The sequence below is a fragment of the Rhinatrema bivittatum genome, chromosome 3 (assembly GCF_901001135.1).
Source record: "Rhinatrema bivittatum chromosome 3, aRhiBiv1.1, whole genome shotgun sequence".
Lineage (NCBI taxonomy): Eukaryota > Metazoa > Chordata > Amphibia > Gymnophiona > Rhinatrematidae > Rhinatrema > Rhinatrema bivittatum.
The window spans coordinates 122635084-122658879 of NC_042617.1; the positions used below are offsets into that span (position 1 = coordinate 122635084).

The following is a 23796-nucleotide window of genomic DNA, read 5'->3' on the forward strand; positions in this document are numbered from 1 at the left end:
GAATGGGATTACTTCCAGTGTTGCTAACTCCTTATGCCCTCTCATCACAAAAATCCTTAACACTTCGAAAAACTCAAAAAAAAACCCTGGTACTCTTCCGATCTCAAGACCCTTAAAAAACACCCTAAGACACCTTGAAAAGAAATGGTGCCAAGACCCGTCTCCATCCCTCCTGGCCAACTATAAATCTGCCCTACATAAATACCGGGCTGCCATCCTTAAAACAAAAAAAGATTTTTACGCAAAAAGAATACACGACCTACAATTTAATGCCAAGGCCCTTTTCTCCTATGTTGCCAATCTCACCAAGCCACCTATGACATGTCCTACTGAATCTGACACACAAGCTAAATGTGAAAAGCTTGAACTCCACTTCAATGAAAAAGTCTTGAAACTCACACAGCGATTTCCCCCTTCAGCCCCACCTCCCACCTCTCCCGCTACCACCTCACTTACCCCATTTAATGCCTTTGAACTTACATCATCATTAGAAATAGAAAACATACTCAAAAAATGAGACCAACCCGACACCCCTCCAACACGTTGCCTACCAAAGCCCTACTATCTATTCCCAGCACCATAGCTAAACCCATTGCCGACATCATTAACTCTTCTCTCTCCTCCGGAGTTATTCCTGATCCTCTCAAACAAGCCACCATGAAACCCTTACTTAAAAAGCCTAGCCTTAACCCTGACGACCTCTCCAACTTCTGGCCCATCTCCAACCTCCCATTTCTATCAAAAGTACTCGAAAAAATTGTCAACATCCAACTCTCTGACCATCTGGAAAAATATAACATCCTTTTCCCCTCCCAATTCGGATTTCAAAAATTCTATAATACAGAAACCCTCTTACTCTCACTTTCTGACTCCATTCTTAGAGGCTTCGACAAAGGTCACTCACACTTTCTATCACTTCTTGACATCTCAGCGGCATTTGACACAGTGAACCACAACATACTCCTCATGTGCCTCAGTGAAATCGGCATTACTGGCACCCCATCTCTTTGGTTTAAATCCTACCTAACCAACAGACTCTACAAAATAAAAATTGACGATTGTGAATCGAAACCGATCCACCTCTCCAGAGGCATCCCGCAAGGTTCCTCTCTCTCCTCCACTCTGTTCAATATTTATCTACTTCCCCTCTGCAAACTTCTCTCTGAACTTCACCTCACCCACTTCATTTACGCGGATGACGTACAAATAATCATCCCTATCACTGACTCCCTAGCCGCCACCATGAAAAGATGGGAAAATGCACTCTCATCTATAAACTGTCCCCTCACCTCTCTCCATCTCGCCCTTAACACTTCTAAAATGGAGCTTCTCATTATCTCACCCTCACCCAGTGCACCCCCTCAGCAGGCACCTCCTTCTCTCTCCAAGCCCGAGATCTAGGCGTTACAATTGATAATCACCTCAACCTACAAAAATTCATTGGCGCCACCATGAAAGACTGCTTCTTTAAACTCAATACACTAAAAAAACTCAGACCCCTCCTCCACCTTAGTGACCTCCGTACTGTCCTGCAAGCTACGGTCATGCCAAAATATACTACTGTAACTTCCTCCTTCTTGGTCTACCTAAAGCCTCAATTAAACCTCTACAACTTCTACAAAACGCAGCTGTGAAAATTCTCGCAAATGTGACCATATCACCCCTATACTCAAAGACCTGGATTGGCTCCCCATTCAACAATGCATAACTTACAAGACTCTTACTATAATGCACAAATCTCTCCACAATGAAAATATGCACTGGATGAAAAATACTATCCGCCTCCTCGCCCCAACCAGATCTACTAGATCCTCTCACAAAGATACCCTCCACACCCTCCCCCCGAAACATATTCACCTCAAATCTACAAAAGAGCGGGCCTTCTCAATCGCCGGCCCCTATGCCTGGAACACCATGCCACCTGAACTCAGACTAGAGCAGTGTGCACATAAATTTAAATCAAAACTCAAAACATAGCTCTTTAAACAAATCTACCCTTAAATCCTCTACTTGATATCTGCTCATTCGAAATCCTTCTTTCGACCTTTCCTCACTCCTCTAGAGTAACCATGATAGGTTCGCCTGTATGTACAACCTTGTCTATACTTCCGGTGCTGCCACCCAGCATCCAATTTCTGGGAAATTTTATAGCTCTGTTAACCTGTCCACACTTCGTACAAGATATTGGATATTTGCACTCCCGTTTCACTTCTTAACGTTGGGACTCTTATTAATGTACATAAGTTTACTATTCTGATTTCAAGCCTTAAGCTATCACTCCCACGTGCAATTGTCTCTGCACTTCCCAGTTCTCTGTTTTTTTTTTTTGTAACTGCTTTCTTCCTGCTTTGTTTTTACCCCTGTTACATGTAAACCGGATTGATATCTCTGATGATGGTCGGTCAAGAAAAACCACAAATAAATAAATAAATAAATAATAAAAAGAAAAATATGACGATACCCTTTAATTGGACAGATGTGATACACTTCTTTTTTTAACTTTTTATTTATATACATTTCAATTAACAAAGCGGGGATTACAAAGCCAAAAATTAGCACAAAATTACCCAATGTATATTCTATTTAACTCCTTTGAATAACCTCCATCATAGAAAGTAACAAAAAGAGGGTGAGTATATAAAGGAGAGACAAAAAAATTATCAGAAGAAATGACAATAATGAGAAGAACTAAGATTCCTGCAATAACAGTTCAAAACTACTGGTTATCTGTGGGAGCTGGTGAAGATGTTAATATGTTCCTGGCATCTACAAAAGATTTAAGGTGTTCTGGAGAAAAGAAAACAAAACAATCTCTATGATATTTAACAACCATTTACAATGATAACGCAAAGTAAAAGAAGCACCCCAAAGCCAATGTGTTTTTCCTCAGTGCCAAAAAAACATTCTTCTCTCTTACGTGAGCCTGGATAGGTCTGGATAAATCCTCATAGTTTGGCCATAAAAGTTGACATTCAGATTCCTAAAATATGAAGTCATAACTTTACTTAAATTGATATTGGTTATAAAAGAGACCAGTAAAGTTGACTGCTCAATGATTTTGGGACCAGATATTTCCAGGAATTCAGTCAGATTAGGCATAGGAGCAGAATTAGGAACATCTTGATCTGGCAAAACATTAGCATGAAAAGAAGATGGAAGAAATATAGCTTTATTAATAGAAGGGAGTGCCTGAGCAGGCATATGTAGCACTTCTATAAAATATCTTTTGACAGTTACCAAGGAAAGCTCCTCCATAATTTGAGGGAAATTCAGAATATGAAGATTAAGCCTCCGACAGCATTTTCCAAGAAAACTCAGTCCTATGGGAGAGAGCTCCCTGGTCTTGAATTATAGAGGTTTGGGTTCCTTGAATTTTCCCCACAACATCTTTCAATACAGAAAGCTATTCTTGTGTTCCTTTATAGATATTTCATGCCTAGAAACCTAGGGCACCAAATCGGAGGAAATGGAATCCATTTTTGTGGCTGTAACCATTAACATTTACCCAAATTTCGCCATAAACTCCCAGAGATTGTCTAGTGTAACCACAGCTGGTTTTTGAAGAAGCCGAGGAAACTCACCGAGAGCCTGGCTATCTGAGTGTCCAAAACCAGAGGCAACATCAGCCAATTCGGAGTCCACAGAAGTGACAAGGTTCTGTTGCTGAGAGTCAGTAATCCAGTGAGACACTTCAGAATATGCCAAGGCCTCCTCAGCACCCTCCCGTACAGATGCTGAAACAGCATCATCATTCAGCGCCAGAACGACCTCACAGGAGGAGTTGTCTCTGACCATTAGAGGGAAGTCTTGATCCTGGGGACTGCGAGACACCTCCGCCCCAGACAAGGCCGATGCTTCCTTGTCGAACCCTGCATCAGGAATCTGACCACCCGGGGAACCAAGGAACCACAGCCATGAAAGAGGTGATCATCTGCTGGCCGGGAAGGTGAATCGGTTCAGCAGGGAAAGCCCTCACCTTCCCTTTCCATTCAGCAGCCATCTGTAAAGGGAATTTTCAGCAAGAAACAAGAATACTAGTCACAGTGATTTCCGTGGCTAGCTTCTCATCGCCATCTTGTTCATCCCCCAAGTCCTGATGCAATACATGTCTTGGGAATTGATATTCCTTTCCTTAGGTCTAAAACAGAGTGAACAAAAGATGATATTTGCCAGGAAAGACAAGGAAATCATAAATGCCATTTCAGTGATATAGTGTGAAGGGGATAGGAATGAGGAAAGTAAAGAGGACTGAGTTGAAGTGTTAAAGTGATAAGATGACATAGGGACACTATAATGTTATGTCTGTTAGTGAGTTAAGAACATATAAGAAAATGCCATACTGGGTCAGACCAAGGGTCCATCAAGCCCAGCATCCTGTTTCCAACAGTGGCCAATCCAGGCCATAACAACCTGGCAAGTACCCAAAAACTAAATCTATTCCATATTACCATTGCTAATGGCAGTGGCTATTCTCTAATGAACTTAATAGCAGGTAATGGACTTCTCCTCCAAGAACTTATCCGATCCTTTTTTAAACACAGCTATACTAACTGCACTAACCACATCCTCTGGCAACAAATTCCAGAGTTTAATTGTGCATTGAGTAAAACAGAACTTTCTCAGATTAGTTTTAAATGTGCCCCATGCTAACTTCATGGAGTGCCCCATAGTCTTTCTATTATCCGAAAGAGTAAATAACCGATTCACATCTACTCATTCTAGACCTCTCATAATTTTAAATATCTCTATCATATCCCCCCTCAACCGTCTCTTCTCCAAGCTGAAAAGTCCTAACCTCTTTAGTCTTTCCTCATAGGGGAGCTGTTCCATTCCCCTTATCATTTTGGTACCCCTTCTCTGTACCTTCTCCATCGCAATTATATCTTTTTTGAGATGCGGCGACCAGAATTGTACACAGTATTCAAGGTGCATTATGACATTTTCTGTTTTATTCACCATTCCCTTTGTAATAATTCCCAACATTCCATTTGCTTTTTTGACTGCCGCAGCACATGAACCGACGATTTCAATGTGTTATCCACTATGACGCCTGGATCTCTTTCTTGGGTTGTAGCACCTAAAATGGAACCCAACATTATGTAATTATAGCATGGGTTATTTTTCCCTATATGCATCACCTTGCACTTATCCACATTAAATTTCATCTGCTATTTGGATGCCCAATTTTGCAGTCTCACAAGGTCTTCCTGCAATTTATCACAATCTGCTTGTGATTTAACTACTCTGAACAATTTTGTGTCATCTGCAAATTTGATTATCTCACTCGTCGTATTTCTTTCCAGATCGTTTATAAATATATTGAAAAGTAAGGGTCCCAATTCAGATCCCTGAGACACTCCACTGTCCACTCCCTTCCACTGAGAAAATTGTCCATTTAATCCTACTAACAGTCCAATTAAGTTTTTTTTTGTTTGTTAATCTTTAATTCTAGCATTGGACAATTCTATTGGCAGTAGTCTGTATTTCTATACACATAAAACTAAATTGGAGCAGTTGATAGTGGGTATGGGAGTGATAGAAGTTTGGAGAAACTTACATTTAAAGTGGAAGTGCAAGACTACACATTTTATTTAAACTCACATTATTCATGTTATTTACTGATTGGTAAAAAGTTTGGTATAGATTGAAACTGAGAGAGAAATACATGCTCAGATCATGACCCATGCTGTTTTGAGTTGCAAAGTCTTCATTCCCATCAGGATAGCAGATTTTGGATGAGATGGGTAAAGGGAGCCATGTAAAGGGAAATCGGGGAATATTTGGAAATTAATAATATGGAAGAGGTAAAAGGGTATAGCATGGGATTGCCTTTAAGCAATTCTGCTGGGGTGATTGATATCTTTTGCTGCCAAGAAAAAAAGGAGAGAGGTTTAGATATAATGCATGTTATGCTCAGGCTTGTGAACCCTTGGGCCGACGGGGGATGGTGTACCTTAGGAGAAAGATCCGTAGGTTCTCCCTTCGGCAAGGTAGAACAGAGGATGCAACCAGCTGACCCTCGGCACTGGAGACTGAAGCGACTGTGGAAGCAGATGAAGAGTCGTGACATCAAGGAGAAGAACGGAGTCTTCGCCACTGGAAGTCCGCGGTCCCCCCAGGAGGAGCCCGTAGGGACCCGGACCTCTGGGACTTAGGTGGACCTTTGAGAGGTCAAGGATTCCAGAGTTCGGTGCAAGGGCTAACTGGAGCTTCACCCCTGGAAGCCCGCGGTCCCCCCGGGAGGAGCCCGTAGGGACCCGGGCCGCTGGGACTTAGGTGGACCCTTGAAGATGATGGTCCAGAAGTAGTCCGAGGTCACGTGCCAGAGGGTCGTCGCTTACCAGTCCGAGGTCGTATACCAAGGGATCACCACTTGCCAGTCCGAAGTCACACACCAGGAATCACCGCTTGCCAGTCCGAAGTCAAACACCAGGAATCAACGCTAGCCAATTCGAAGTCACACACCAGGAATCACCGCTAGCTGATCCGAAGTCAGGAACCAGGAACACCAAGACAAGACAGGAACAAGGATCCAAAGTACAAGAACTCACCGAAGCAAGCAGACCTGACTACGTGGGACGACGTTGCCAAATCCAGGAATGATCAGAGGAAGTCTCCTTTTATACTTCCTCTGGCCCAGTGGATTGGAATCAGCTGTAGACAATTAAAGGGACAAGGTCCCTTTAATTCTGGTGAAGAGGCGCGGCCTTGCGCCTAAGATGGCGGCAGCCATCTTGGATCTCGGGCCGCAGAGGAGAGCTGCTAGCTGCCGCGAGGGAGGAGCAGGGACGGCTCCCAACCCGGCGACTAGCCCGGAGGCCCGCTCCAACGCGCAGAGGCACCGGGCACATAAGTAGGACAATATCCGCTGCCACGGCGGCCCACCGTCGGAGCTCAGGTAGGGAGCCGCGGTCGTGGATGGCCACGGCCGCAGAACACAACTTTACACTTTACTTACTTTTCACCTTTCAGGTACTTCAGAATAGTAATTCCCTATCCTCAGAGGGTTTATATTCTAAGAGGATCATTTAGTAGGCATTTTCCCCACATGCCCCTAAGTTTGTATCTGAGGCAATGGAGAGTGAAATGGCTCACCCAAAGTCACAAAGAGCAGCAGTGGGATTTGAAGCCTGGCTTCCCTGGTTTGCAGCCCCCTGCACTAATCACTAAGCTATTCCTCCAATCCAATAGAGCCATATGTGCCTTAGAAATTCAACAAAAGAACAATGGATATCTGAAGACTAGAGGAACTAGATGAAATTAGAGGGAAATTGCAGCTAATACAAGATGATGAGATAAATTATGTGTCAGAAAGCCAGACAAACATATTTTGAGGAAGAAAACAAAGGTAGTAAATTATTAGCCCTTAATTATTAGAATTAAGCACGGTGCAAATTTAAAATAAGAGCCCAGGATGGACATTTGTTATATTATAAAGGAAAAGATTTGGCAAGATTTGTCATGTTTTGTAAAGAACTGTATAGTAGTATTATAACAAGAAGTTCTACCCAGAAGTAAAAGCATCTACTTTCCAGGATGTCTGGACACATCCATGTCTCTGTGGTCCACAGATATACATGGATCTGGAAAAAAAAATCACCCATTAGAGTTTTCATGTCCCCACGAGATGTCGTAAAATTTTGGTATAGATAGGACCCCAAATACAGATGTTATTGGACACAAAGACATAGACCTAGAGCTCTCATAAGCCTTTATTTTCCTTTGGGAAGTAGGCTAAAAATAGAAAATTAAAGGAATATCTTGACTCAATTTTACTTTGTCTGAGTTCAGAGAAGAGATTGCAATTAGATAAGGAGATAACTGAGACAGTAGTTCTATTTGCCATTGAAACCCTGAAAATGAGTAAATCATTGGAACTGGATGGATTATTAGCTACATTCTTTAAAATTTGTTAGGGAGGGATCTTGATTGTCCTTCATTTATATGCCTGCGCTACCCAAGGAGGGTAAAGGCAGTGCCTAATGTGAATCTTATAGACCTATTTCATTATCTAACATGGATATTAAGTTGTTGTCAAAGATGCTTGCATGTTTGACATTGTTGACTGCTCCTAAGTCAGAGTTCCCAAACTGTGTTTTGGGACCCCAAATAGGATCGCAAAGCCTTTAGCTGGGGTCACAAGTGTCTCAAATGGCAGAGCTCTTCCAGCACCAGCAGCAGCATTTGTAGTGGAAGTCAGTGTGGTGCCTTTGAGCCAGAATTGCTCTCACAGGCAAATGCAGTGGCCCTGCCGTTTCATGAGTTTCTGTGGTAACAGGAAGCCCTGCTTGAGGAGGGATTGGAGCTGCTGCAGGGCCTGTGCGCTTGCTCTAACTCCTAATCCCCATGCTGACTGTTGCTGCTTTTTGCAGATCACCTGCAGGCTTGGGACCAGCCATGAGAAGAGGGGCTGAGTGTGTATGGGCCGGTGGAGATTGCCATTGCTCCTCACAGTAAGTAGATTAATCTTCTGGTAGGGAGCCCTCGTGGTAGGAATCCTTGCAGACTGCAGTTTCTGCCAGTCCTCTTGATGGTCAGGAAGAGGGGCAAAAAACCCACTTCCTTCCAGATGGTTGAAAACAAATCTTCTTCCCCAACTTAAATAACTGCAGGAATCTGCTGCAACGGGTCAACACCTTTGTTGGGCAGATCTTCCCTAAACATTGGGCGTCTTCAGCCCAGGGTTCCCCATTTCCTGGGCTTTGGAAAGGCCCAGGCCTTCAGCAGGGTTTTCTAAACAAACGTTCAAAAATCCTAAAATAATTCTCAGAGCAGCCACTCTGCACCTTGTGTGGAGAGTACAGCAGGGGAGTCCCTTTGACCTATCCTGGACGTGTCTCGGAGGGTTTCTGAAGCTCCAGGTAGACCAAAATCTAATTTAGGAAAATATAGCCTCTCATTCTCAACTTAGACTGCCCCCAGAGCTTATTGCAGAGTTCTGCTATAAAACCTCAGGTCCAAGGGTATCCATTACAGCTCCGCCAGTGGAAGGGCTGTGTATGAATGGGTACTCCCCTAATTATTTCCCTAACTGTACTAGACTGTTGCAAGACCTATCAGTAATCCAAACAGTGGTCTGGGTTACATCGTTTTTATTCTCCATTCCTTTCCTAATAATCCCTAGCTTTCTATTTGCTTTTTGGCTGCTGCTGTACTCTAATCAGAAGATTTCAACATATTATCAATGGTGACACCTAGATCCTTTTCCTGAATATTATTATTATTTTTTTTTATTTTTTTTATATACCGACAATTGAATAGTGGCTCCTAATGTGGAACCTTGCATTATGTAGCTATAATTTGGGTTACTCTTCCCCAATTGCATCACTTTGCACTTGTCCACATTAAATTTCATTTGCATGCCCAGTCTCCTAGTTTTGCAAGGTCCTCTTGCAATTTCTCACAATCCTCTTGTGATTTAACAACTTTGAATAATTTTGTATCATCGGAAAATTTGATCACCTCACTTGTTGTTCCCATTTCCAGGTCATTTATAGATATTAAAAAGCAATGGTCTCAGAACAGATCCTTGGGGCACTCCACTATTCACTTTTCTGCATTGGGAAAATTTACCATTTAGCCCTACTCTCTGTTTTCTATCTTTTAAACAGTTGGCATTGGCAATACACAATCAGACACTGCCCCCTATCCCATGACATTTTAATGACACCTAGACCCTTTTCCTGAATGGTAACGCCTAATGTGAAACCTTGAATTGTGTTCTTATAATTTGGGTTACTTTTACTAAGTGCATCACTTCAAACTTTTCCACATTAAATTTCATTTGCCATTTGCATGCCCAATCTCCCAGTTTTGTAAGGTCTTCTTGCTTCCATTATTCCCATATGCAAAGAGGTACAATAATCTATGTGAGATGACACTAAAGTACAAGTGAGGATTGTAAATTCAGATTTCCCTAAACAAAGAGAAAAAAAGACTGATTTCATTAAACTGCAAATCTGGAAATATATAGAAAAATAGTAGTTCCCATCATCTGTGGGACCAACTGGTCTTCAGCATTACGCCTACTAAACCAAATGGCTTCCAATTCCTGGTGTTTAACTTTCAACCTATGATTGAATAGCCAAACCACTATCTCATCTAGACACTGATTTTCCAAATTTCAGCAGTAATGATTAGAAGTAAAAGAATCAAGTACCTGAATGTCATCTGCATCTGCATATGCACTCTCCTAGTGTATACCATACAAAAACAACAATAATATCAAACCTACTGGACCAATGTGTTTGATATCTCTGTTGCATCTGCATATGTATACCTTGACTCTGAATTTAAGTTGTTAGAATGGCCGAAAACAAATTAAAAAGAAGAGAGGAAAGAGCAGATACTTAAGGAATCCCTCAAGTCATTCTTTTTAACTCAGAAACTTCCTGATCCTAGCCTACTTGATAAAAGGAAGAGATTTAAATAACCTAAGTACTTGCCAGGTACTTGTGACTTGGATTGGCCACTGTTGGAAACAGGATAGTTGGTCTGACCCATTATGGCATATCTTATGTTCTTATGTTATGTACTTTCCCTATGATTCCTAAATCCTTTAATCAGCCTAACAATAAGGCAAAAGTTTCTTTCAGATGTCAAAGTGCAAAAACCCCACATGAACTGAGTTGCATCAGGAGGAATATTATCTGGACATCATAACCGGCATGATTTGCATTTAATGTCGGTATATAAAAGTTAAAAATAAATAAATAACCATATGTAACCTCCCCATGGGACACTTCTTTGGGTGAGGAGACTACTCAGTACTGGTACTGAGTTCTGACTTACATTTTTCATCTCCAACAGATTTCTCTGATGGGAGGAAGGATTATACCCTCAGAGCCCAAAGTGCTAGACTTGTATTTTAAACAAATGTTCTGTACCCAGTTATAAGGGATGTACAGACAAAAAAAATGTTGCAGTTTTTTTTTTTTGTTTTGTTTTTATTTTTTAAATTCATTTTCTTAATTTGTTTTAATGTTTATTTCAGTTCAGTTTGTTTGCCAAACAAAAATAAGCATTAAAAAGAGAAATAGACCCCAAAACAAACAAACAAAAAAAAGCGGAAACTCTCTGGGTTCCTGCCGCTCCCCCCCCCCCCCCCAAGGCCTCCCTAGGGCCCTCTAAATCCCCACCCCCTTACCAATAAACTGTTATAAACAAGTTTTCTTACAATAAACGGTGTTTCCATAGATAGCAGGATGAATTAGCTATGCTGTCATGGGAATGTCTTCCGGACGGCGCAAGACGGAGCTTCAAATAGCTGTTACAGAGCTTAGCTCTGTGCGCCTGCGCACATCTTCCCACATGGTAGAGCACCCTCTCCCTCAGTCTGTGTCCTAGCAGAAGGAAAGAAAGGTTGTTAGCGGGCACTCGTGAGGTTGTCCAGGGAGGTGGATGGGGATGCATGGCTAATTCATCCTGCTATATAAGGAAACACCATTTACGGTAAGCAAACTTGCTTTTCCCATTGATAGCAGGGCTGAATTAGCCATGGTATCATGGGAATCCCCAGCTCCCGGGTTGTGCTATGAGGGTATTGTTCTGCCTCTTCTAGATTGCGTCTTAGCTCAACCTGTCTTACCGTGGACAGCCCGCATGGATTTCTTATTGGTGAAGTACTACAGGACTGCTCTGTCCAGAGTTGCATCCGTAGATGCTGGTCTAGGCAGTAGTGGGACGTGAACATGTGCAATGACAACCAAGTGGTGGTCTTGCAAATGTCCAAGAGTGGTACATGCTACGGAGGTAGCGACTGCTCGTAGCTGATAAGCATTAGGCTTCCTCGGTAATGTGATCTTCCTCTTTGCATAACAGAACAGGATATATTGTGAAATCCAGCTAGATATGGTCCGTTTAGCCGCTGGGAGTCCAGGGGCATTAGGGTTGAAGGTGACAAACAACTACAACATCCTGATGTTCGAATATGTTCTTATTTTATAATAGGCTAAGGCTCTCTTACAGTCCAGTGTATGGAGAAGCCGTTCCCTCTCATTTTGATGAGGCTTAGGGAAGAAGATAGGCAAGTTAATAGATTGATTCATATGGAAGGCCGAGATCACCTTTGGTAGAAAGGATGGGTGAGTTCTCAAGGATACCTTATGGTGATAGAACTGCAGGTATGGCAGATAGTGCACTAACGCCTGAAGTTCACTAACTTGTCTGGCAGAGGTAATAGCCACCAGGAAGACCAACTTCCAAGTGAGGTATTTCATATGAGAGGAATCCATTGGTTCAAATGGAGGTAGCATGAGTTGTTCCAGAACAAGTTTGAGATCCCATGCCACCAGTGGTTTCGACGTCGGGGGTCAGAGATACCAAAGGCTTCTGATGAATCTAGTGACTAATGGGTGAGTCGAGATGGGATGTCCTTGGTATGGCCTGTGATAGACCACTATGGCACTAATGTGGACTCGTACCAAGGCTGTCACTAGTCCGGCTCGGTAAAGCGTGTGTAAATAGTTAAGTAGACATTCTGGTGGGCAGATGAATGGGTATAGGTTGCGCTCTGCACACCAGGTAGAATACCTCCTCCACTTAAAGGAGTAGTTGCATCTGGTTGAGGCAACCAGTATCTCTTGTGCTGAGAGAGAGATATACCCTGCTCTCTCAGTAATGTCTGCTCAACCTCCAGGCAGTCAGGTGGAGAGAGTCTGCATGAGATGTAGGAGGGATCCCCCTTCATGGGCTAACAGGTCCGCCTGCTGACCCAAGAGAATAGGCAGCTTGATTGATAGGTGAACTAGGTAAGCATACCAGGGCTGTCTGGGCCAAGCCGGGGCAATGAGTATCAGTTCAGCAAGGTCCTGCAAGCATTTCTGAATGGTATATGAGAGTAGCAGAACTGGAGGATATGCATACAGAAGTCCCATCGAACAAGGAACCAGGAAGGCATCCTGTGCCGTTCTTAGCGTGCTGGGGAACACGGAATAAAAGTTGGGAATTTTCCGGTACTGTTCTGTGGCGAAAAGGTCCATCACTGGGGTTCCCCCCTGGGCGAAGATATCATCGGCCACCCTCTGATTGAGTGACCATTCATGAGGGTGGAACACTCGGCTCAGCCTGCCTGCTGGCTAGTTTTGCATTCCCAGTAGGTAGCCTATAGAGTGATGGAGTGGCGGTTCGCCCATTCTAGGATGTTCACCGCCTCCCTGCAGAGCATCCAGGATCCTGACCCTCCTTCTTTGTTTATATAGTATATCGCCACTTGATTGTCCATATGTACCATGACTCTCTTGCCAGAGAGCTGATGGGCAAAGGTTCAGAGGGCATTTCCTATCACTCGCTGTTCTAGAAGATTGATTTGATTGGACTGCAGCAGGAGTGACCAATTGCCCTATGTTTGAAGATGGTCTAGGTTCGCTCCCCATCCCTTGTGGGAAGCATCTGTGGTAAGGATGGTGTTGTGGGGTAGGGGGTGGAACAAGGCACCCCTGGTCAGAGTTCGTGGTTCTAGCCACCACACTAGATCTCTTTTCATATCTTGTGTGAATGAGACGGTTCGAGTCAAGGGGTGGCGGAACTGAGACCATTGGCGTTTGAGACCCCATTGTAGTCTGCGCATGTATAATCGGATGTGGGTCGCTGCCATGTGGCCCAGTATGGTCAAGACCTGATGGGCCATTGGGTATACAAAAGTTTGATCGCAAGCCTGAGGAATTCCTGTAGTCTGTCCCCGGGTAAGAATGCCCTCCCTATCGAGGTGTTGAGCAAGGCACCAATGAACTGGAGTGCTCACGAAGGCTGGAGATTGGACTTCTCATAGTTAATGATGAGGCCTAGGTCCTGGAGGCAGACCATCATCATGGAGAGGTGCTATTGGAGCATTTGCACAGTCGTCTAAATAAGGGAATAATTTGATTCCCTTCTTTCTGAGGTGGGTCACCACCACCGCTAGGCACTTGGTGAATACCCTGGGGGCTGCCGAGAGTCCAAAGGGGAGCACCTTGTATTGGTAGTGCTGCCCATTGGATTGGAAGCAAAGGTATCACCAAGAGGTGCAATGCATCGGGATGTGGCAGTAGGCGTCCTTGAGGTCCAAGGAGCACATCCAGTCATTGGGCTGTAGAAGAGTAAGAATCATCTTGAGGGAAACCATCTTGAATTTTTCTTTCATGAGGAATTTGTTGAGACCTCTGAGATCTAGAATAGGGTATAGTCCTCCCGACTTCTTGGGAATTAAGAAGTAGGGAGAATAGAATTCCGTATTCCAGCCAGTTTCATCCAGCTTCCGAATGGCCCCTTGGGCCTGCAGAGCCAAGATTTCGGCTTCTAACTTTTGAAGGTCACCCTGGGGTGTGTGCATAGTTGGGCGGTTGGGAAGAGACGGAAGAGACTTGAACTTCAGTTGGTAACCCTTCTGGACAATTTCCAATATCCAATGGTCTGTTGTTATGTTCAACCAGGATTGGTAGAAAAGCGAGATCCTGCCTCCAATGGTGCATGGTGGCAGAGGCCCTGTGATGCTGAAAAACTCTGCTGGGGCTTGGGGGTAGCAAGAGTTTGCTGTCTTTGTTGGCGTTGGGTCCGGGGCCGCCCCCTCTGCTGTTGCTGTGGCTGCAATTGGCGTGCGTCTTGGCTTGTGGAAGGAACAGACTGTGGGAGAGGGCACTCTATTGCGTGGGAAGATGTGCACAGCCACACAGAGCTAAGCTCTATAACAGCTATTTGAAGTTCCACCTAGTGCCATCTGTAGGACGTTTCCATGACAGCATGGCTAATTCAGCCCTGCTATCGACGGGAAATGAGGGTTATTCAGCTGGGTTGAGCCAAACCTAACAGGGGCTTTCTCATGCCCCTCTGATTCCCCACCCCACACCACCCCTTGCAAATGAGCTAGGATTTAGGATCTCCCCAGCCCCCACTTACCCCTTCTGTGGTGGCCTTCCTCGAAAAAAAGGACAAGACATTCCTGCCCCACCAGCATCCCATTAAAAATGGCACCAGCCAGCCCTGAAACCAGCACCAAGTTGACATCAACTGCTCCTATGGGCTACTCGATCAACTGAAACCAGTCTTTATTGGGTACAGTATCTTCATTCAAACTACCTGGAGGGGGGTTCCCCTATTTTTCTATCCCCTTCCTAACTCGAAATAGAATAGACATATCCCTTTGTGCACCTTTGGGTCTTGTTCAGGGGTTCTCAAATTGGTCCTTGGCCCTCTCTCAGCCAGTTGGGTTATCAGGATATCCCTAATGAATATGTATGAGAAATATTTGCTTACATAGGAGGTAGTGCATGCAAATAAAGTTCATTAGAGATATCCTGAAAACCCGACTGGCTGGGTTGGCCCCAAGGACTGGTTTGAGCACACTTAGTCTAATTTACAGAGGACTTGAATAAACAAAACGTTGACTCAAATAGTGGTCTATCCCAAATGCATTTGAAAAACTGAATCACGGTTATGTATTCCTAGAATGAACAATGAGTGGTTGTACCCATTTTCTGGAATAATATTATCAAACCTGCTGTTGTGAGATTATCTCTGTTTTTAATCTAATGAGATGTAAATACATTCATGAAAATAATGTCAATAAAATATCCCTGTACCAATCCAAAGGCAAGAGAGCAAAGTCAAATTGATGGGTCGTACTTTATGGCTCTGACTATATGCTGACTATCCTGAAAGCAAACTGCTGAAGTACACCATCAGAGGCGTGAATATCATCCTACCCCACCATGCTGCACTCCAGAACAGAATCCTATCTAGCCTTTCACAACAGGTCATTTTTTTCTCTGGAAAACACCCCATCACTTTTGTTTACCATGTATTTATGTAGTTTCCTAGTTTATGTCCAAGATTCAATTCATGACCTATTTGTGCATATCCAGTACAATATTTCGTAACAAGTTCCTGTGCAGTGCTGCACAAGATCTTACCTGTCAGATGCTCAGAGCATTGTGCCCAAACAACTGGCTATGTTGACATAACTTGTTTTTCCCCCAGTGCAATTATTTCGGTGTACGATCATTTCCTTAGCCCCAGATTGTTTTGCAGGTAAGAAAATTCAACTTAACTGCAGTCATGAAACATCCTTATTCCTTCCCCGACAAGGGACCATGTTTTGATTTTCTCTACATCGGGGAGACTGCTGTCACAGCATTTCTCAGTGCAGATAATGATTCTTCACAATCCCATGGTCCTCAAGCAAGCATCCATCATGTACTTTCCACACATAGGGGCAGATCTTGAAATCTGCGCGCAGGCATAGATTTGTTCGCTCAACCTGTCGCAAACAAATCTATGCACGATTTTATAACATGCGAGCGCTACAGCGCGCGCATGTTATAAAATCCAGGGTCGGTGCACGCAAGGGGGTGCACAGTTGTGCAATTTGCGCGTGCCAAGCCGCACAGCCTTCCTCTGTTCCCTCTGAGGCCACTCCGAAATCAGAGCGTCCTCGGAGGGAACTTGCCTTCTGCCCCACCGCACCTTCCCCTCCCTTCCCCTATCTAACCCGCTCCCCAGCCCTATCTAAAACCCCCTCCTTACCTTTATCGGGAAAGTTACGCATGCCGGCTGGCTGCCGGCGCGCCATCCCCCGGCACGGCAGCTGTTCCGGAGGCCTCGATCCCGCTCCCAGAACGCCCCCAGGCTGGCGCCCCGCCCACAGCCCCGCCCCCAGAACACCCCTTTTTTGAAGCCCCGGGACATGCGCGCGTCCCGGGGCTTGTGCGCGCCACCGAGCCTATGCAAGATAGGCTCGGAACGCGCAGGGGCAGCTTTTCGGGGGTTACGCGCGTATGCTACGCGTGTAACCCTTTGAAAATCTGCCCCATAAGTTTTTACCTGCAAATTCAAATTTTTCTTTTTCAAAAGGGATTTACAGTGAATATATAGAACTGATGCTGGATGAATATTGCTATTGGTTATATTTTGGCCTTTTAAATAATTAATTTAATACTTTTAGGGTGGATGTCAGAAGGGAGGATATCATTACATTTACTACAAGTTCCTTCCTGTTAGTGTTTGGGCTTTATTTGTTAGTATAAATGTAATCCTTAGTGAGGGTTTTAATCCCAAGGGCACACAAACTTATTTATACTCTTCAGAGCTGCTCTGGCTAGCAATTAACTCCCATGCTCAAACTCTTTATCCCAGGGTGGACTCTTTCTATGCAGGGAAGCGCTCGCATATGTTCTGGACCATGGTGCTTGCTTTCAGTGTGTTTAGCTTCATCCCATGGGGTGAGTGTTACGGAGCGCTAGGAGAGCGGTCCCGCTTACCAGGCGATGTGTGTTCTTGGACCACGGCTCGACCCCAGAAGAACTCCAAAGAGGTGCCGCGGCAGGCGAGGCATGCCCGAGCATGGGCTGGACAGGAGCGAGGCTGGACTGAAGACAGATGACTGGAGATACTGACCCTCCTCCGGACCTGCACGCTTCGGAAGACCAGCAACGCAATGGTGGTCTTATGAACAGCCCTCCGACCGTTCCAAGCCCTTTCGGACCTGCCACGGCAAGAAGCGGCAGGCCGGATGGAGGCCAGGGCAGCGAAGACCGGAACATGGAGATTCAGACGAGACTCAGGAACAAGGTACTTGGATGCACAGACGAGACTCAGGAACGAGGTACTAGGCATTCAGAAGACTCAAGCAAGTACTGGGTTGAAACTGCGACGCAGCGCGCCCTACACAGTCCACCCACGGGACTGGTCATGGACCACGCTGGACTCGAAGAGCCTCTAGACGAGATGTGGAGCAAAGAAAAGGAACATGTCTCAGAAGCTGTAGAGACCTGCACCAAGGCGCGCCCTACTCAGCCGCCAGTGGCTGGTCGCGGACCACGCTGACGGTACAGGTTCTGGCCGAGTCTTTGGCACAGACGGAGCAAGCACAAGGGACTCCGTAGACCAGGGACAAGTATAGAAGCGGAAGTCTCCCGGAGGCTGGTGCTGCAGAAGTGAGGAAGGCATTGCACCATGAAACGCCCTACACAGCCCACCCGTGGGGTTGGTCACGGACCACGACATGGCACACAAACACACTAAATAATATACCCCAATAGTTTTACTTCTCCCCAATACTTTTAAGTTTTAAAGATTTCCCCAAGCAGTACTTACTGATTCTTTTCAGCCACCAGCTGTTGCAACCGTCCCTTCCCAATGGCTTCACTCCGCCTACCTTTCTTTCTTTGCACCTCCTCTTGCTATGGATGGACACCTGGCTGCCATGGCATCTGCCTGCCATCCTCTCCAGCGTCCCTGGACCGGCTTGAGCACTGCCTCCTGCCATGCTCCGCTGGTACCTTAGGGCGCGCGCGCCGCGCAGCCCTCATTCTTATTTCCTACTTGGCGCGAACCTCAGGGGCATCCCCCTGTGATGATGTCACGCTGCCCACATATTTAAAGCCTACATTGTTTGCTAGCCTTTGAGTTAACAGGGGAATCTTACGGATGGGATTCGCTTTCCGTACCCAGCTACTTTGCCTCTCCAGTCTGTTAGATTCGTGGACCCTTGGGCTGGCTGAGACGGATGGTGATGCACTGTGGGGAGCCCACAGAGGACGTCGCAGCCTGGAGGCGGCGCTGAAGAGGTGGTCCTGGGAAGGCTTCACCACTGGAAGCCCGAGGTCCCCCCAGGAGGAGCCCGTAGGGATCCGGGCCTCTTGAACTTAGGTGAGGTCCTCTGCGACCGAGGACCTGTCGAGAGATCCTGAAGAGGTAGTCCAGTGAAACGGCTGAGCCAGGAGATCAGAAGAGACTTCACCCTCTGAAGCTCGCAGTCCCCCCGGGAGGAGCCCATGAGGACCTAAGCCGCTGGGACTTAGGAGAGACCTCCTGGCAGGTGAAGAACCGGAAAGCTATGGAAGGCGAGAGGTCAGGAGCCGGAGTCCAGCCAGGGATGGAAACTGAAGCCGGAGTCAGTGGACGAGCCAAGGTCGGAAGCCAGAAGTCAGAAGCCAGAGTCAAAGCCAGGGACGAAAGCTGAAGCCGGAGTCAGGGGACGAGCCAAGGTCAGAAGCCAGAAGTCAGAATCCAGAGAAGTCAGAAGAACCGCAACTCAACTCAGGAGAAAGAACCTCGTTGCAAGGCAGGGCATTGAGGCAGCTGCAGGGTTTAAATATCCCTGCAGTGTCTGACGTCATCTCTAGGGCTGTCCTTCGTTTCCCGCGCTGGCCCCTTTAAATCTGGAGCCCCCTGTGCGCGCTAAGGGGGCAGGGCCAGGCACTGAGGATCGGCGGCGTCTCCCTCACAAGGGAAACTCTGCGGCAGGAGCCGGGTCAGGCCTAGACAGCCGAAGAAGCCTTCCAGCGGCCCGGGCCGGCCCCGAGGTAGGTGGAGGGACCGGGGCACGGCCCGGGAACGTAACACAGTCTTCCATTGGACTCTTAACGCTACGGGGTACCCACTCTTCGGGGGCCTCACTTGCTTTTCAGGTCGCTATCAGGAAACCGGTACTCGCTCCTTGAGAGCCCATGTTGCCTGACTCGCTGCCTGCTCCTAACTTCTCTTCTGCCTGGAAGGATTCACAATCTTCAACACCAGTGAGTACTACCATCTTCACCTCAGAGCTGTTCCCTGGAACTAGGTACTCGCTCCTTGAGGGCCTGCCTCCATTCCAGCCCTAGTGCCATCTCCTACGTGGAACCGCTGTGTGAGTACATTACCTTCAAGCCTCCCAGCTCTCAAGGATCAAGTACTCGTTCCTCGAGAGCCTGCTCTCCCTATCCTGGGGTTCTCCATACTGGGGCTTTGTGCATATTCCACTGTACTCATTATTCTCAGTTCTTTCCACTTCAGCACTGCTACCAGAGGAGTCGCTGTTCCAGCGCCTGAGGGATACTAGCCCAGCCGGGCTACTTCTGCTGCTCACTATTGCCACCTCTGGTGGCTTTATCACATTGTCTAATAAAAGATCAATCTCTGTGTTTGTGTGTCCTAAGCTGAGCCTGACCTGTGGCCCCTCATGGGACTTCCCCCTATGGGCATGGTCAGCTGCCACAGTGTCCAAGGGTCCACTCAAACCTCACTAATTATAACACAGCAAGGTGATCTTCTCCTCTTAGTGCTCTCACTGGCTTGTACAATGCACCTGCCATATTCCAGAAGATGATGAATGAAATCTTTAGAGACTTACTCTATGTCTGTGTGGTCGTGTATCTTGATGACAACCTTATCTTTTCTAAGGATCTCACTTCCCATAGGGGGGATGTGTGTCGTGTCCTCCAATGTCTCCGAACCAACAAGCTCTATGCCAAATTGGAGAAATGCATTTTTGAAATGGAGAGCCTTCTCTTCCTAGGGTTCATTGTCTCCAGTAAAGGCTTTTCCATGGATCCAGACAAGCTCAGAAGCATACAAGATTGGCCTCAGCTGATTGGCCTTCAGGCCCTACAAAGGTTTCTGGGTTTCACCAACTATTTCCGACATTTCCTCACAAATTCCTACAAAATATCTGCACCTCTCACTGTTCTTATGCAGAAAGGGGCTAACAACAAGCTATGGCTGGCCGAGGTGGTGACGGCTTTCCAGGAGTTAAAGGATGCTTTCCAACATGAACCATGTCTTTATTATCCAAACCCTACATGCCCTTTCATTGTGGAGGTAGATGCCTCTTAAATAGGGGTAGGGCTATCCTAAGCCAGCATTCCAACAAGGAACTAATTGGCACATACTATTGTCTTTTTGTGAATGCTGCTGTCCCCATTTTCTTTTTGCATAAATTTAATGGGATGTCGGTGAGATCACAACAATCGGCAGGAGAGAAAATTAAACCGACGTCACCCAAAATGGCTGCAGAGTCAGAGTCAGTAATGGAAAGTTTCAAAGAGGAGTTAATACAGGAAATATCTAAAAATGTGTCAGCTACATTAGCGGACAGTATGCATAAAATACACACAGTGATGGAGAAAATGTGGGAGAATTTAATAAACACACCGGGGTAGATTTTATAAATTTGCGCGAGCACGTACCTTTGTTCGCGCACCAGGCGCGAACAAAAGTACGCTGGATTTTATAAGATACGCGCGTAGCTTATAAAATCCGGGGTTGGCACGCACAAGGGGGTGCACATTTGTGCAACTTGCGCGCGCCGAGCCCGGCGCACGCTGCCTGTTCCCTCCGAGGCCGCTCCGAAATCGGAGCGGCCTCGGAGGGAACTTTCTTTCCACCCCCCCCGCACCTTCCCCTCCCTTCCCCTCCCTAACCCACCCCCCCCCCCCGGCCCTATCTAAAACCCCCCCCCTACCTTTGTTGGCAGATTTACGCCTCCTGAAAGCAGGCGTAAATCTGCGCGTGCCAGCAGGCTGCTGGCGCGCCATCACCCAAGCCCTCCAACTCGGTTAGACATGGCCCACCATGTCTAACCGAGTTGGAGGGCCAAATTCTCACTCAAGAGATGGCATCGGATCAGCTAAATCTGCAGATAGCAGCACTGCAAAAAGAAAATAAAGAACTTACAGAAAAATTGACAACCTAGAAAACAGAGACAGACAGAACAATATAAGAATTATAGAAGTTCCAGAATCGGTGAAACTATTGGAGTTGATGCATTTTGTGCGGGTCTGGCTTCCAGAATCACTTGGCCTCTCAATGGAAACAGAGCCAGTATCCGTGGAAAGAGTACATAGGGGATATTCCAGGACTCGCAGATCAAGCCTCAACCTGTGATTATTTGCCTTGTTAATTATTTATTTATTTAATTTTATATACCGACAGCCGTTTGCACATCGTGCCGGTTTACAAGTAACTTACAACCATAAGATATATAGGCAGAAGCCTTTACAAATAACAGTATGTAACATAAATGCAGTAACAGAGCAAGAAACTAATGCAGAAACAGAGCAAGAAACTAAATAACTTAGGGAGGGAGGGGTAGGGGTAGTCATGACAAAGGGGGGGGGGGGGGGGGGAGGGTGAGGACAGACACATGGGGATAAGATATGTACAAGGGATTCAAGCAATAAATTGATATGTATAATGGTTTTATACAAAGTTGTATAGACATGAAAATAAATTATGAAGTGAAAATGTCTCTTATGTCAGCTTATCGCAAATTGGAAGTCTTGGAGTATAAGGGTACTAAGCTCTTACTCGGTAAAGGTAACAGTGAGCAAAGCATGGTCTCTGGTGTGGACCAGAGCTATATAAATAAGGAATTGTTTTCCCTGCTGTTTCCAGCTCACCTTTGAGTAATTAAAAATGGCAAATCATTATTTTCGAATTACAAGGAACAAATGGATGCTTTTTTACAGTCATTTAAGGAATGATGATCTTGATTTTTGCTGCTAATGTTCTGAAATATAATTTCTGGCACAAGAGGAGGATTCTAAACCTAAAAAAAAATCTTATTTTCATATTGGTACATTGCTTATTATAATATGAGTAGTACATAACTTGGCTGTTGAGAAGAGATGTTATCAGGCTAAAGTCCATAGTTACTTGGTTTCTTTGGAGGGGTAAGAGAGTAAGGAAAGGAAAAACAACTCTGTTCAAATCACGTAAATATGGTGGTCTCATTCTGCCAGATGTTCGCCTATACAATGTAGCTTGTCAGTTAAGATTTTGCTGGGAATGGCACACTGATATTTATAGATTTAATATCCCACATTACATAGAATTTATGACCCGGCCGTACTCTCCGATAGGGATGTTACCTACCTTTGATATGCATATACCATCTGTGGTGAAATCAAATCTTTTGTTTTATCCTGCTTTATCATTTTGGAGATATTTTTGCAAATGGTGGGCTAAATCGCCACATTATACTGACCTATTTCCTTTTATAGGTAACCCTGCTTTTACTCCAGGATTTCAATATGCACCTTACGAAGAATGACAAAGAGTTTAGTGAATGTTTCACAATTTTATTATAAAGGACAACAATAAATTTTTTCTTTTGAACAACTGAAAACACAATATTCTCTTTCACAGAAACATTTTTTTGCATATTTACAATCCAGGAATTATATTTCTGAACTGTTATGTAGATTTTCCTCTCTTTTCTTTCAGAATTCAAAGGCAGACATTTTCTGGATTCCCAACAAACAGAAAAACTTGTCAATTTGGTATAAAGTTTATCAGCAAACTTTTCATCTATGGATGCCTGTTCTCCTTTTGCAAGCTTCTGGTCTCAGACATTTGGGCTTCCAGTTACGTTGAAACATATGGCTTCCTTTTTCAACATTGCCTTTTGCTCTGTAACTGATTCCAAATATCAGTTTAAGGTATTACACCATTGTTATATAGTCAAAGTTCAAGCTTATAAAATGGGTATAACTAATAAACCAAATTGTATTAAATGTCATGAGGACCATGGTTCATTGCTACACTCCTTCATGCACTGTTAAAATATTTTCTTTTTAGTCCGTGTTACATCATATTGAAAATATTATTCAAATGAAACCACCATACGATGGCACTTTTCTAATATTTGGCTCTCATTCGTGGGCTCCTAAGATTTCAAAAGGCCATATCAAATTTGTTTGTAAATCCTTGTTGGTGGCTAGATTTTAAATTCTTAAACACTGGATCCAACCTGACCCTCCTTCAAACACGTTGTGGTATTGGTGTATGGCAGAATGGATGCAATTGGAGAGGCTTGTTGTGCTTTCAATGAAAAAGAGTGTTGCACAAGATTATATATTAGCTTGGAAAAAATGTTACCAAGTTTTGCCTCAATCTGTTATGGAGAGTGAATTCTGCGAGAGATGCTCCTGATTGTCGATAATATGGCACCTATCTTTTGCAATGTATTACATCTTTGGTTTTCTTACTGGGGATTATCGGATTATTTCCTTTATCTGTATTTCTACTTGACAATATGCTTTTGTTAAAATTCATATAGTGTGA

The 23796-nt window shown here is 45.0% G+C and overlaps 1 long non-coding RNA gene across 2 annotated transcripts in view; it reads left to right on the forward strand.

Annotated features, from left to right (window-relative positions):
* LOC115088695 overlaps positions 1 to 23251 on the forward strand; it is a 104785-nt gene extending 81534 nt beyond the window's left edge. For both annotated transcript variants that reach the window (XR_003855820.1, XR_003855819.1), the window contains one exon: positions 22957 to 23251. This is a non-coding gene — a long non-coding RNA (uncharacterized LOC115088695). The remainder of the gene's footprint in view (positions 1 to 22956) is intronic.
* The last annotated feature ends 545 nt before the right edge of the window (positions 23252 to 23796 follow it).